General features: G+C 34.2%; 1 long non-coding RNA gene across 1 annotated transcript in view; it reads left to right on the forward strand.

Annotated features, from left to right (window-relative positions):
* The window catches only part of LOC148109336 (uncharacterized), a 442778-nt gene extending 435253 nt beyond the window's left edge, over positions 1 to 7525 (forward strand). Inside the window, exon 6 of the long non-coding RNA XR_015725912.1 lies at positions 7267 to 7525. This is a non-coding gene — a long non-coding RNA (uncharacterized LOC148109336). The remainder of the gene's footprint in view (positions 1 to 7266) is intronic.
* The last annotated feature ends 8753 nt before the right edge of the window (positions 7526 to 16278 follow it).

Genomic DNA, 16278 nt, shown 5'->3' on the forward strand with positions numbered 1-16278 from the left:
ACCTGACTGAGCCATTCAGGCGCCCTTGAAACACTCTTTTTAAGATGTCTGTGTATATTCTTAAGACTTAGAGAAGCCAACTCCAAACCTAAGTAGCCTTTAATAATTTATTTATTTTTTAAAAGATTTTATTTATTTATTTGACAGAGAGAGAGCCAGTGAGAGAGGGAACACAAGCAGGGGGAGTGGGAGAGGAAGAAGCAGGCTCCCAGAGGAGGAGCCTGATGTGGGACTCGATCCCAGGACTCCGGGATCACGCCCTGAGCCAAAGGCAGACGCTTAACGACTGAGCCACCCAGTCGCCCCTAAGTAGCCTTTAGAGCCCTGGAAACTGAGATATTTGTCAACATAACATGAAGGGCATATTTTAATAACGCAAGAGTCAAATTAAAAGACTCAAAGTGATGTGAAGTCTAGTAGACTCATATTTTGGAATATTATGTTTTTTGGGGTTTTTTTTGGTATCTTGCTGGTTATGGCACTGAGATAACTATATTATACAGAAAGAATCTTCTGCCTCAGGCAATAGATGGTAAAAACGTTAAGAACAATGCTTTTGTATTGTGGGAGTGAGCAAGCCTAAGAGAACTCAGCACATTGTCTGGTGGATACAATGCAACGTAAACTTCCCAAATCTGTTAATTCTTCTCCAGGTAGGTAGAGCCAGAGAATCAGAAGAGAAAAATAAAATGTTCTATCTTGGTAAGTCCCTAGATGGGGCTATTCCATCCATTAATTTAGGAAGCACGACAGTAGAGAAGCTTTGTGCAAACTCCCCATGTTAACATATGATAGATGAAAAAAATCCAGTAAGAAAAAAAAAAGTCTAAATGGCAATACAAGGTGGATAGTGTCTCAAGTGCCTCAGGCAGTCTCAACAAATTTCCTGTGGCACAATGAGACCTTGGGGCAACCTGATTATCTTGGGTGCCAAAATGTCCACTGAAGTATAAAGAAAAACTGACATATTTATATAGGCAAAAATTATAAAGAGGACTTGTTTCATAGAATAATGAATTAAATGTCAGTAACCTGCCTGTTGCTATAATTTAGGACTCTGATAAAAGGTGGCCACAGCTGGTGATGGTACCACATGGATAGACAACAAGCCACATCAGTCAGTCTTCTCCCTATACTGCCATATGCCTCAATACTGTATGATATTTAAGGCAGAGTATTTGGAAAGAGAGCACCCATTCAACTATCTGAAAATTATTATTTAATTTGAACTGGGTGAGAAACACAGTGCACTCTTTGAGAGTCACTTCACTAAAGTGATAATTTTTTTATAATTAATGATATCTTATAAAGTACGGAAAGGTTCCTTCTTTTTTCCCCCAGAAAACATAGATAGATCAGTTGATCTATTGATAGATCTATGTAAGTAAATAGATTTATAATTTATCTAAGATTTAATAGATATAAAGATATCTCTCTATAGATGATAGAGATATAGAGACAGAGACAGATGCAGAGACAGAGAACAGACAACAACCAAGATCTTCTCTTTCTGAATTCAGTATATTTTCTTATTATATCATATTGCTGCCAGTCTGACTACCTGCCCCACAAGAAATTTGCTTTGATTGCTTTGTACGGTAAATGAACTAGTTTTTCACCTGCAGGCTTTGCTTATTCTTCTTAACACAATTCAGAGTTAATGATCCCAAATAATTGTCAAGCTTGTTCAGGGACCATCTGCCAAATCAAAAGAGACATTTCTCCCTGAGAATGAAAGTGTGTCTGCATATATGTTGTTATATTTATGCCTTGTGAGGAAATAAATGTTGCAAAGGGTCTGATATCATATTTTATAATAAAGGGGTCCATTTTTTATAATGATAATAATTATTGCCACCATTTTCAGAGCACATTTTATTAGGTCCTTTGCTAATGACTTTATGGGAAAGTATTATTAGCTTTATCTTCCAGAAGAACAAATTGTATTTAAAGAGATTATGTCGCTTGCCAAAGATCACCCAGATAATACGTGCCATAGATAGAATAAAAACTGAGAGGCTATTCTTAGCCTTTATACAACATCATTTCAATTTACTCAAAGTGATATGATCTTATGTCTGTATTTCTATTTATAAAGGTATATATCACTTCGAAAGTGTTAATTTATTGGTGATTTCTATATTAGTTGAATAAACCTTGATCTTATAACTGCTTTGTTGAGAATAAACTGCAGGGGAATAAGAGCAGAAGGAAAACCACTTAAGAGACTATAACAGTAATCAGAATAGAGACTGTTTTTAATAGTTCAAAGTGGTGGCAGTAAAGATGTGGTGAGAAGTGATAAAACTCTGTTGTATTTTTCAGTAGGATTTGATAATGAATTGAGAATGGAGTGTGTGAGAAAGACAGTAATCAAGGACAGTTTCGGGATTTGTGTTCTAATTGCCCAGACAGATATAGTTTCTGTTGACTGAACTGGGAAACAGTTTAGAAGTAGTTTTTGGAGTCAGAAGATGGGGCAGCAAAGGGCAGGAGTTAATTATGAACATGCGCAAGTTGAGATGCTTATTTTGCTCCTGACTGGGTTTGGGTTCATTGAGGAAAACAGAAATTTGATAGTGAAGTTAAAATTTATAATGTTGTTGGATGAGATGAGAGTTAGGGTTACAATATTTAAGGAAATCACTACCGAAGGTTTGTGAAGTTATTGCTAAAACGTAAGGCAAAAAAACCACTAAAGCACATAGCCCATAATTTTCAAGTATCACTGGGAAATTTTCATGAATTACTGATAAAACTCCCACTATCTCAGTCTGTACCAATAAAGCAGGTGAATCTCAAGTGATCACTTCTCTGGCTGTGATTCTCATATTTGTCCATACATCTGGATGCCACTCCCATAATTATCCTCCTTTTCTTGTACCATACAAATATTCTATGAGTTCTCCATGGTGATTAATCCTACCTCAGAACCATAGAGGAAATTGATGCCAAAAAATGTAGTTCTTATCTGTTCCTCACCATGCAGAGAGGAACTTAGAAGGAGATATCGATGATACTAAGTTGGAAAAATAAATAATCCAGTACAATTCCTAATTAAAATATTTAGTAAGCTCTTGGATAGAAGAGTTGATTTTTCAGAGAATGAGTTAGTATTAGAATTATAAATTTGGTAGTTGTCTTTGTTTCCTAGGGCTGCCATAACAAAGTACTACCAGCTGAGTGACTTAAAAGAATTGAGTCACAGTTCTGGAGGCATTCCAAAATCAAGGTGTCATAAGAGCCAGGCTGCTCCTCAGACTCTGGGCAGAATCCTTCCTTGCCTCTTGCAGCTGCTGGTGGTGACCATCGATCCTTGGTGGTCTGTCTCTGTCATCACATGAATTCTTCCTCTGTGTCTTTATTTTCGCATGGTATTTTCTTCTCCTTATAAGGATAAGGAGTTGGGTCTACCCTAACAGTCCATCTTAACTTCATCACATCTGTGAAGACCTTGTTTCTAAATAAGGTCACATTCACACATTGACTGGTACTGGGGGTTAGGACTTCAACATATTTGGTGGGGAGGGAAACAATTTAATCCATGACAGTAATCTTCAGAGCGCTGAGGGTATTCAAAGCCTTAGGTCTGGATAAAAACAAGTAGGAAGCCCATTTGGGTAAGGAAAATCTGTGGCCCAAAGCTTCTCATCTGGCACACAGAAGAGATAAGGAATCAACAAAGGAGATTGAGAGAGTGGTTATTAATTAGAAGGGTATATTTGTTTTCTATAGCTGCTGCTGTAACAAATGGCCACAATTTAGTGGCTAAAACAATACCATGTTGCTATCTTTTGGTTCTGGAGGTCAGATGTCCAAGATGGTTCTTACAGACTAAAATCAACGTGTCTGCAGGGCTGTGTTCTTTTCTGGCAGTTTGAGGGAAGGTTTTGTTTCCTTGTCTCCTACGGTTTTTAGAGGTTGAATTACTTGGCTTATAGTTTTCTTCTATTTTTAAAGCTAATTCAGTAGCCCCCCCCCCCCCCGCCCCCTGCAGTTTTGCTTTTCGTGGTTTCAGTTACTTACAGTCAGCTGCAGTCTGGGAGGATTTGATCCTCCTTCTGACACATTACACATCATAAGGTCAACGGTGGTAACCTAATGCTATGCCACAATGCCTACATTACCCATCTACTTCATCTCATCACGTACACGTTTATCATCTCACACCATCAAAAGAAGAACGGTGAGTACAGTGCAGTAAGATATTCTGAGGCAGAGAAAGAGAGAGACTACATTCACATACATTTTACTATGGTATATCATTCTATTTTATTATTGCTTAACTGTTGGTAGTCTCTTACTATGCCTAATTTTTAAAGTACATTTTATTATAGATATGTATATATAGGAAAAAGCATAGTATATAGGATTTGGTACTGTCTGTGGTTTCATGCATCCACTGAGGGTCTTAGAACCTGTCTCCCACTCATAAGTGGGGACTATTGCAATAGCCAGTTCAGTTTTTCCCACGTATTATCACTGACTCTGACTCTACTGTCTTACTCTTCCATTTTAAAATGACCCTTGAGCTTACATTGGGCCTATCTGGGCAATGCAGGAAAGTCCCTCCATTTTAAGGTCCACTTATTAGCAAACTTAATTCTATTTGCAACCATAATTCCACTTTGCCATGTAACATAACATATTCACAGATTCTGGGGATAAAGACATGTGTGTCCTTGGGAGGGCATTATTTTGCTTACCACAGAGGGAAGCTAGAAAGTGTAGTATTCTTAGGTCCAAATGTTACAGAGGAGGAAAAATGATTGAGCGCGATTCAGTCTTGCTGATGGCCTAATTAAGTTAACTAGGTTACTTCCTGATGGTTCCATGAGGTTAAGAAATGAAAAATGAGCATAGATTTAACATCTGGGAAAACACTGGTAGTATGAGACGAGCAGGTGATGTGTATGATTTGGATGAAAGTCTCATGTAGGTAATTCAGGCAATGATGGTAAGAGAAAATATAGATAGAGCAAGTACTGACAACTCCAGTGTTTATTGGAGATGTGATATCAGTTGTCACTAAGAATTCATGCAATCCTCACCAAAACTCTATTTAATAAAGTGGACATTTTTGTTATTTGCATCTCTGTAACATGCTATAGAATTATTCAACATGCTATGATTGATTAATATAATTTAAAAATATGTCATAAATAATGTTACAGGGAGTGTTGTATGGTGTTAAACTATTTACAATTGTGTGATGATGGACATAATATTGTAATTCTGCATAAATCTTGGTCTACTTTATTTTAGATATGGAAACTGAAGTATTAAACGCCCCTTTTATTTTGGGGGAGAATTCTTTAAACAGAGATTATATTCCTTCTTTAGTAGAGAATTAGGAAATGACTAAAAATACATTCATATGTTAAAAACTACCTATTATTTAAAGAGATTGCCAACTAATAATTTAGGTGAAGATAAAAGGTTTCTGAATGCTCTATTAAACTATAATATTGTTTTAGGATTTTATGATATTATGTTGAATATCCATCATTTTAAAATCATACTTTCTGAAAACTGTAGATTCTAAGTTCCTTTCTACCAGTTGGATGCTATTTTCCTTTTATAATGTCCCTAAGCAGCTTGATGCTTCAGTTTCCTTGTTTGTAAAAGAACTGTAAGCCAATCAGTTTATCATACTGTGTTGTAATCATGTAACTCAACAGAACTTGTTTAAATTATGAAAAAGATATAAAATTGAAAACAGAAATTCAGATGATATTGACTTTTAGTAACTTTAAAAAAAGTAGTATTTTTTTGGAGGGAGGAAACAAAATCAAATGTTGCAATGTACCTGCAGAATCTCATGTTTCCTACTAGGGAGTTACTAAAGATAACACAGAGATAAGTTTTTATATAGGTTTATTGTTTTCTTTTTGATATAAATAAAAATTTGGAAAAGCCAATTAATGACAAAATATAATCATATCTTTTAAACAAAAGTTATTTCTGAATGTTGATGGTATATTTTGATAGTCATACATTACTGCTATTATGAACACTCATATGGGTTGATAAATATTTAGTTATAAAACATATTTATTTTTCTATACTTGGCTGTGCAACTTGGCTTAAACAGATTCAAAAGTTCTTGTCCCTTAAAAAAACAGACTTAAATTTTTTTTCTGTATCAGAATATTTACAGTGTACTTGACATGTGCCAAGCACTATTCTAGGAGCTGTGAGCAATTAAAACACACATGCGTGCACGCACCTGTCCCCGACCTGCCCCCACAGCTCTGACCTCATGCTGCTTACATTCTATGAGAGGACAAATTTTAAGTAAAATTAAAATATGTATTTATTAATATAATAACATCTATTTAACCCATGTGAATTTCTAAATAGTTTTAATATTGAAGCTAAATCTGATATTTTTAAGGCCCTACATCATAAATCCATATTAATGTGACTTTTTAATGAACTTTTATTTTTATCTTTGAATATCATTGATTGGGCCAATTGAAAACTTGCCAAAAAATTATAAAATAGTTATAACTATGCACACTGAGATGGCAAGGGAATTTGAAGGAATGTTTAATTTTTATATGCATTTTAATAAAATTATTATAAAATTGTGATCATAAAACATAAATTTGAAGCACCCCAAGTTTATAAATAAAATAAATAAGTACTGATTTTTAAGTGAAAATTAATGTATGTGACTTTTCTATTCAAATATCATACACAAATTATATTCTGAGGAGTTATCTCAGTTTGTTTAGTTTTTTCTTAGAAATATAATCAGCATGTTTTCAAGATACTGTTTTCCTGTGAACATGTATAAAGAGTTTTTAAAGTATTTTCTAAAATGTATCATTTTTATTTTCCCTATATTGAACTCCTTTGAATATCTAAGAATATTTGCTTATTATTTCCTAATATTTTAATATAATGTAGAAGCATTATCATGAACTTTTAAATTACCTCACATCATTTTATATTCACAAATTTGTATGCATGCAGTTGTCATGAAACTAGCCAGAGCTTTTCACAGAATGTGCAATTAACCAATGTTCAAAATTGCTTTTTCTATCTGGACATACAAATAAGATGCAATACATTTTGCTAGAAAAATTGCATAAAGATTATTGTGCCATATTTTAGCACTAGCTACATAATTGGATGCATTAGGAGTCTAGGAATTTCAGCAAGAATCTGCATTAATCCCCACCAAGCTTGAGTTAGACATAGTAGAAACCCTAAAGAATTCTGTGCTCTTAATTACTGCTCCTTTCTTTTTCGATATAGAACTCCCCTGGTGAAGAACGACTGAAGAAAAATCCATCACTGAGGCCCTCAAAGTTTATAATCCTTCCCAGTGACCTTTCCATGAACCCAAATTGAAGGACATTTTTAAAGAAAAGAGTGTGTAAGTATAACATTTAAGAAACTGACTTAATTAAAACAGTAAACGTTAAGTTGGCATGAAAGCAATTTCTACTAGATCACCTGTCAGCATACCAAACAACATTTTTTGGTTTTGTTTTTAAGCTGAACCTCCTCAACAGAGACCGATATATTTTTTTTTATCAGAGATAATTGTATTTTAAAGACATTTTTAAAGGTCACAACAGACTTAAATTTGCTATAGTTAGAAATAAACTTTTAAAAATATTTAAGAGTTTAATATGAATACTTTTAAATTCTGAGAGTCTTTTATAAATATCCATGTTTAGGCAATCTTACATATGACTGCCTTGTCTTCACTGTAGCTTCTCTTGATTTATTTCATTTCTAGAATGATTTTGAAAATTGACAATGCAGTAGTCTCTAAGAAACTCCAAATCATGAGATGTAACATACTTGATATTTCTTAGCCTAAAGCATCATTTAAGTAAAAACTTTTTCTTTCATTGTAATTCATTTGAATCATCAGTACCTTTGTACCATTGCCTGTATTGTGCACAACGATATTTCAGTCTTTTTAAAAAAGATTTTATTTATTTATTTGAGAGAGAGAGAGTGAGCGCATGTGTTCACAAGCGGGGGGGCGGGGGGGAGGCAGAGGAATGAGCAGACTCCCCACAGAGCAGGGAGCCTGAGATGGGATTAAGTCATGACCTGAGCCTGAAGGCAGACACTTAACTGACCAAGCCACCCAGGAGCCTCTATTTCAGTCTTTTGGAAACTGCCTCTACACAGGTGTTTTCAACTGCTATGAACACGAAATCTAACCATTTAGTGGATATTCATTAGTTATTTCAATGTTTGTCACAGTTTCTGGTATCTAAAATGTGTTTAAATTTTGTTGAGTTTGTATGTGATCCCAACTGACCTTAAGTAGTGAGGAGAGTAAATAAGGGGGGGGGGGAAAGGATGGTTCATTTCCTTCCCAGTGAAAATAGAAACTTTATTTCTTCTTCTTGGTTCTCAAGAGTGTCACTGAAACACTGTTGCAAATGCCATGATTTCCCCTTCCCCTTCATTTTCACCGCTTTCGGCTTTCTGCTTTGGTGTCCCAAACTTGCTATGTTTAACCTTGTTCAACTTGTATAACTTTTCTGTGAGTCAGGATACGTCTATATCAAACAGCAGAAAGTTAAATCAAGCCCATGTTAACAAAACAAAGGGGAATTGGAGATGGGATGACTGTCAGGGAACCTCAGCACCACCAGAGGTGGAGTTGCCTCCTGGGAAACTGCACTCAGGGATTTGAGCGTTGTTACACCCCATCTTGGTACAATGTTTTCATACCTCTCCAATTGTCAGATTTGTTTTACCAGAATAGCTTCTCTACAAAACAAGAGGACCAGACTGTCTGATACACCTTAGGTTGCTATTTTAAAATAGAGCTTCAGAGGATTACCAAAAAGTCTATGTTTACAGTGGGCTCCCAGCTTTAATCCTGTCACTCACATCGTTGCTACAAACACTGAAACATAAAGTTCAAATTATTTACGTTGGTAAAAAGGATAATTGTAGTAACAGGTTGTTGTAGTAACTGGCATTAGTGTGCTTATAAAACCACCTTAATGAGAGTAAGTCTTTGAATTTACCTGCTTTTACCTTAGAGCAAGGTAAAATAAAACTTTGACATGTACTCATGCCTAAATTCTTTGAAAAAAAATGTTCTAGCTATTATTTTTTCTTAATACCAACACCCATATCATGATGACATCTTCTCTTGAACATAGCCTCTACTGTTACACTACTTTAGTTCCTTGAAGCAGCCTTGTATTGTTATGGTAAGAAATTGGATCAGATGTGATTACTGACTGTAACTATAGATTTCAGACCTCCAAGCAGACAAGGTAAAATTCTTATTCATCGTGGAACCTAGACAAGGATATATCTTATGACTAGTTGATTTATTTTAATGAGTATCTAATTTACATATATGTTTAAAGTCATTTTTGCCTCTTACATGTTATAATATCAATGGAAATATAATTGTGTTGATGAAACTTAATTGCTACTGTATTTCAAATAATATATTGTGATTATTGATATTTTCAGATAATTTGCAAATGCAGAATTAATATTGCCAAAAATCCCATAATATAAAAGCTATATAGTTAATAGTTTTCTGATTTTTTTCAGATAAGTTATAAAAGCAGAACTAATATTACAAACAAAATTCTAATATAAAAACTATATAGTTAACACTTTACTACTCACTATAGATAAAAAAAGATAAAAAATTAGATGAAATAAATTCAAAAATAAGTGTAAACTCCAACATAACTTATCTAAAAGCATTGATATAAAAAATGATTTATAATGCTAAAATTTTTTTATGACTAGGTTACAGATGATATCCATCATCTTATGAAATTCTTCAACCTTCCAATCTTTCTGTCGAAGTAATCACTATTATTACCATAACGGGATAATATTTATATACTATATATACTCCATTATCCAAACCAACTATAATTTCCCAGAGTATAAGACCATATTTTAAAAGTGTCTGTACCTACAATAGTATCTAGAACAAACTATGTTATTGTATCAGAATCTATCATTCCTTTTTCTCACTATATTTTAATATGGGACAGAAAGATTTCTTGAAATATACTTCAAATTAACATTATTATCTAATACTAATCATCACTTTAAAAACTCAATAAATTTCTCAATGAGAGTATTAGAAGTGAGGTGTCATCTACAAAATTTTATATTTTTAGAGGCAATACTAATCTTTAGATTACACTTATAATTAGACGAGTCTACAAAGAACTGTAGTAATGTTCAAGCCTGTGAGTAGAACTGGCAGTGAGTCAGAGATTTTGAGTAATGTTTGGCAGGATACATGTGAAATAATCTTTTATCACAAAGTGTTTAAAATCCCTATTTCTGCACTGTGATTTATTCATTGACTTGTTCCTTCTAAGGTGAATAATAGAGCCATTGGACAGTGCATAGCTCTTGAAGTGATCTTAGAGGTACTTCTCCTGACAGCTGAAGTGTTTGTTGTGACATTTAGTATAATTTTGCAAGTTTTGACTATCTTTCAGAAATACTAACTTCCCCATATTTTTTCCCTTAATTCAACTTAGCAGTGTGTTTCCACTTAATCTTAAGAATCTTCTGGCCTCTATGACCATTTTCTTGTGGTAATTTTGAAAATTCCCTCAGGTCCAGATGGAAGACACGCCAAATAAGTTTCCTATCAACAACAGGCAACACTGAGGAATAAAGACTAACTTAATTTAATTTTACTCAACTTAATATTTTCATTCATCCACAAACATATATAAAGTACTTGTAATGGATAAGGTACTTGGATAGGCCTTGATGATATACAGAAATATTAAAATATGGACACAGATTTTAAGAGGCCTATGTTTTAATAAGATAAATAGATAAGCAAATCAGTGATTATAAAACAGTGCTTGAAGTGCAGTGGGGGCTATTGAAGATCATTGAAAGAGAAAACAATCCAATATTTGACGATTAGCTGAGGTTAGGAACATGAAGTAAGGGGTTGAGACATTTTGGGTGAAGGAAACAGCACTTTAAGAGCCTGAGACATAAAACAATGGCACATTATGTACTTGGAAAAAAATGTAGATCAGACTTAAACTTCTATTCATGAGTAAGATATGACCTGAATGATTCTTTGCAGAAAACTCCTATAAAACTTGGACGTAAAACACACAACATTGTTGAACAAAAAGAAGTAAGCAGATTGTGGTGGAGGTACATAATCATAGAAAGGGAATTTTACAAGTACATTCCCATCTTTTATAGATTTTATCCTGAGGTCATGCATCATCAGTGCTTCAAATGAGGGGGCAGTGGTAGTGGGAAGTCAATAGCTTGTAGCCTGGAAATTTTGAGACCCGAATATGGAGAGACTCTGGTTTACAAAGAGAGGGAAAAATTGTGATAGGAAAAGAGGCAAATAAGTCTCAAATTCTGTACATCGTATCACTCAATCATGCATGTCTAGACCAAACAAACAAACAAAACCCCACACAACTAAAAACATCCCAAAAAACCCTCAACTAAAAACAAAGGATCTGAAATGAGACCAGAGATACGGCCCATGAAACAGTTTTTGATTCAAGGCCAATTAAAATAATTGAATGCTAAAGCAGAAGAAACAACTCTCAACAGAGAAAAATAAAATAATCTCCTGTCTCCCCCAGGTGTTATTCACAATTTCCAGGACTCAATCTAAAATTACCTGATAAATGAAAAACCAGGTGAATGGAAAACACTCTCAAAAGGAAAGGAAATGAACTGAAACCAGTAACACGATGTTCCTAATATTACAAGTATCAGAAAACATGGTAAAGTAGGTATTATACTTACCCAAAGAAAAGTTTAACACAATCTACTCCTAATGAAAGGAAAGAGGAATTCTCAGCACACATATATGTATGAGAAGAAGGAAGCAAATGGAAATTCGAGACCTGAAAAATATGATACCTGCAGTAAAAAAAGTTCATTGGATAAAATTAGCAGTTTAAAGGAGATGGTAGGGGAAAGGTAAAGTAACTTTGAAAGTACCGCAATAGAAATGACCCAATGTGAAGAACAAAAAGAAAACATATTGTAAACAATGAACAGAGCTATGGGATTAATTAGATAATATCAAATAATCAAACGTCTGTATATTTAAAATCCCAGAGAGAAAGGAAAGATTAGAGCAGAAAAATTGTACATATATATACAATAGTATATATATACACACACACACCTCTCTATATACACACATAAATACACAAACATATGCACAAATACATACATATGCACACAAATATGTATGTACATATAAACATGTGTATCATATAATTTGAAGATATAACTCCTTTAATTTCCCCACATTTGATTAGCTAAATTTTCAGATTCAGCTCATAGAACTAGATCAGTTTTTTAGTTTGCTTTCCATTTTGTTATTTTGAAAAAATGTCTGTGTGTGTGTGTGTGTACATTTTATATATATATATTTATAAATAAACGCATGCATATATATGTATATATACATACAAATATATATGTGTATATGTGTGCACATATAATAGTAAATATATTTTATATATGCATGTATACATATACACACATACATATGAGATTTAGAACTGTTATGAAATTAAATTCTGTTACTCAACTCAACAATATATCTTGCAACAAAAATATAGGTATAAAATATGGACCAGCTTCATAATTTTATGCCCAGTTTGCTATTGCTTCACTTTGAACTGCCCTGTCCTTGCTATTGATGCATAACAGCTGAGGTTGAGCATCTGTACCCTCCAATATTAAAGTCATTAAAGGCAATACAGAAGCTGTTGCTCTGGGAGATGTTATGTGGTGGTATCATTTCGTGCATGAGGGTATCCATTATTTAGTATGTTTGTTTATTTGAAAAAAAAAATTGTATAATTTCTTCAAAATAGGAAGACTGCCAGAATGGTCTCTTATTAATTGAGCAGTCTTCTTTATTATTTATAGCTATTGATGATGCTAACTTTGAACACTTGGTTGAGGTAGGTCATAACTATTCATTGTATAAGTTTGTTTTTCCCTTCTGAATATATGAACCTTAGTCAACTTTTACATTGGGATTGCAAAGTTTGTTTTTTTTCTGGTTCCAGTTCTACCTTTGCTTCTACATTTATTGCCTGCTTTCTTCTACAAAGAAGCAGTTTCCATAAAGGTCAAATTTTAGCTTATATTAGATCTTGGAGAAGTGTAGAACATAGAAATTCAGCAGAGCGAGAACGAGACAGAAGAGGTTGTGAACCAATGAAAAATACTTTCTCAGAAATAGACCAGACAAAAATCATACAGCACTTTTTAAAGCTTCAGTGGCAGAATCAATACCAAGAGTTGTCAGAAAACCACTCGGTACTGATATGTCTAGATTTGAGAGGATCAGCACAGACTATTTCACGCCTTATTAGGGGATTGAAAATGTATACAATTATTCTAGTTTGGGAAGAATAAATGGCAGTTTCCTTAATCCACATGCCTGGGAAATTTATAGAGTTAGGATGCTTGAGGAAGACATATGGAAGATGAGACTTACTAACGGTATCAGGCGGTAACAAAACACATCAGTGACTTGAGTTGTATTTGGATTGATATATCATCTTTTTATTAGGATCATACTGATGCATAAGAAGTTGTAAACAATTGAACAATTGACAATTGGGCAGACCTGGAATTTAAGTTGTATTATTTACAATAAAGGGACCCCCAAGAGAGTATAAAGAAGAGCACATCATAAAAATAAATGATATAATTTAAAATGTAAATCCAGATTCCACTTATGCCTAAGAAGTAGGAAGCCAGAAAGAGTGTCACTTCTATCACCATCACAACAAAAGCAAGGTAATCTTCAAAAAAAAAAAAAAAAAATCTTAAATCCACCCATTAAAATTTGAAGTTACACAGCAATGGGATGACCTAACATCTAAAGAAAAACAGATGAATGTAAGAAGAGACAGAGCACAAGCGCTCCCTCACTTACGGCAGAGGGTAAAGAAGGGGAAGATAGAAGTGCCTTACACATGATTAAGAAGTATTTAGTTACGATTCTTAATTTGTTGCTAAAGACTGATGTGGTTTAGCATGAGAGCTGTAGACAGATTTTGTAGCCACAGTTGTGTTTTTCATCACGAAACTCCACAAGGCAAACCCAAGAGAATCTGCGGGAGGAAAAGAAGGCTGGATAAAGTCACCCACATTGTAAGGTCCTAGAAGTTAGAGGCAGCCATAAGGAAAAGACAAAAACCTTGCCAAAACTCTTCTCTTCTTAGGACAAAAGCCTGAAATTGAAAGGAGAGTAACAAACCTTGTGGACCATAAGGTAAAATTTAAATGTATTGGAGATGGAAAAGGAAAAATATTTCTTTCTTAAGGGTGTGGTCATTTGCAGGCATACATATAATTTCCTTAGACATGACAGTGGGTAATAAGGGTATTCTCTGTCTCAGGACATACTTAGCTTTTAGAATACCTTTTTTTCCTGGTCTCAGAAGCCAACATTTCTCACTGATTCTGCATTTTCTCCAACAAGCTAGCATGTACTGAGTAAAGGCAAGAGCCATCTACCTCAGGGGAAGAACAATAACACAGAAAAATTAGGGATTTTGTAGCTACAGTTTTCTTTGAGAAAAAGGTACATGAAAAAAATTGAGGGTAAAATAGGAATGATAAGGGAAAACTCCAGCAAACTAGTCCCCACTCTCTAATCATAGGTAACACTAGATGTCTTTGAGTTGATACTAAACTCATGTTAACTATAACAGAAAGGAAACAAAACACAGTTCTATTGCTGACTAGAAAGTTCAACCCCCTATATTAGTGGCTTAGCAGTAGGAAGAGTATTGATATTAAGAGTCATAAATATAATTTAATATAGAATCAAATGTTCCTCACAATGTTTAGTATTCAAAAAACATATGACACACACAAATACAAGGTAAAAACCCATTATAAATTTAATGAGTAGGAAAATAAAACAGAGTAAGATGGGGTGGGGAATTTTAAATAACAATAACTAATATGTTAAAAGACCTAATGGATGGGACTTTTCATTTTTGGTTTTCAACATAAGGAGCTTGAAAGTTGTCCCTCCATCCTAACAGCAAATAAAAAGCTGAACAGACTGAAAAATCAACAACTGTTCACGTGAGGACATAAGACAAACTGCTGCCCCCATGATTGGACAGGCAAATACAGAGAATAATAACTTAAAGGAGTGCAAACTGTGCAGTAATGAGGAGTAGAAAAGCCTAAATTATATTTGATGAATTACTGGAGGCTCAGTGTAAACAACTCTGAGAGTTAAAAACTCCAGGGGAACCCTGTAATTTTCTAAGACTTAACTCATAATAAATATGGGAGAAAAGTCCTCCCCTGCTTCCAGCAGGGAAAGGGGAAAAGGAACCATTTTGCAATATGCCAGAGCACTCTTCTTACTAACAAGGCCTGACCTAGGAAGAAACTACTTAGTCAGAGCCTAACCTTCTGGGGGTATTATTAGAGCCTAATTGACTCGAAGGAAAGGAAACCAACCCTATCCTTTTCTAGTCTTCCATGCAAAAGAAGAAAAATATCCAATGACAGCTCAGTCTAGCCATCCTCTCCCAACCTAAGAGTGAAGGAAAAAACACAAAACAAAACACCCTGAAAACACTTTTCAAACACTTCACCATCCAGAAGTAAAGGCTCACTGAAGACTGATACATAATCATAAGGACTATAGAATGCTTTCTGTCCTCAGACACCTTACCAGCACATTACTAAAAGCCTATTTATTTTACCTGGTACATCATGGCCAATCCAAAAAAAAAAAAAAAAAAAAAAAAAACTTGCAAGCCATACCATAAGGGAAACAACACAATTTGAAGAGACAGTACAAGCATCAGAACCAGGCATGGTAGGGATTTTGAAATTATCAGATTGGGAATTTAAAACAACTATTATTAATTTGCTAAGAGTTCTAATGAATAAAGTAGACAGCATTCAAGAACACATGGGTATTGTAAGCAGAGAGAAAGAACCAGAAAGACCTGCTGGAGATAAAACATACTGTAATAGAAATAAAGAGTAACTTTGATGGGCTTATTAGTAGATGACATGGCTGAGGAAAGAATCTCTGAGTTTAATAGAAATGTCCAAAACTGAAAGCAAAGAGATCAAAGACTGAAAAAAAAATCAGAATATCCAAGGGCTATGGGATAACTGTGAAAGGCATAACATGAGTGATGTGAATACCAAAAGGAAAAGAAAAAGATAAAGAAACAGAAGAAATATTTGAAAATATAATCACTGAAAATTTCCCCAAACTAATATTAGACA

The sequence above is a fragment of the Ursus americanus genome, chromosome 10, assembly GCF_024610735.1.
Source record: "Ursus americanus isolate L20-20 chromosome 10, mUrsAme1.1.p, whole genome shotgun sequence".
Taxonomy (NCBI): Eukaryota; Metazoa; Chordata; class Mammalia; order Carnivora; family Ursidae; genus Ursus; species Ursus americanus.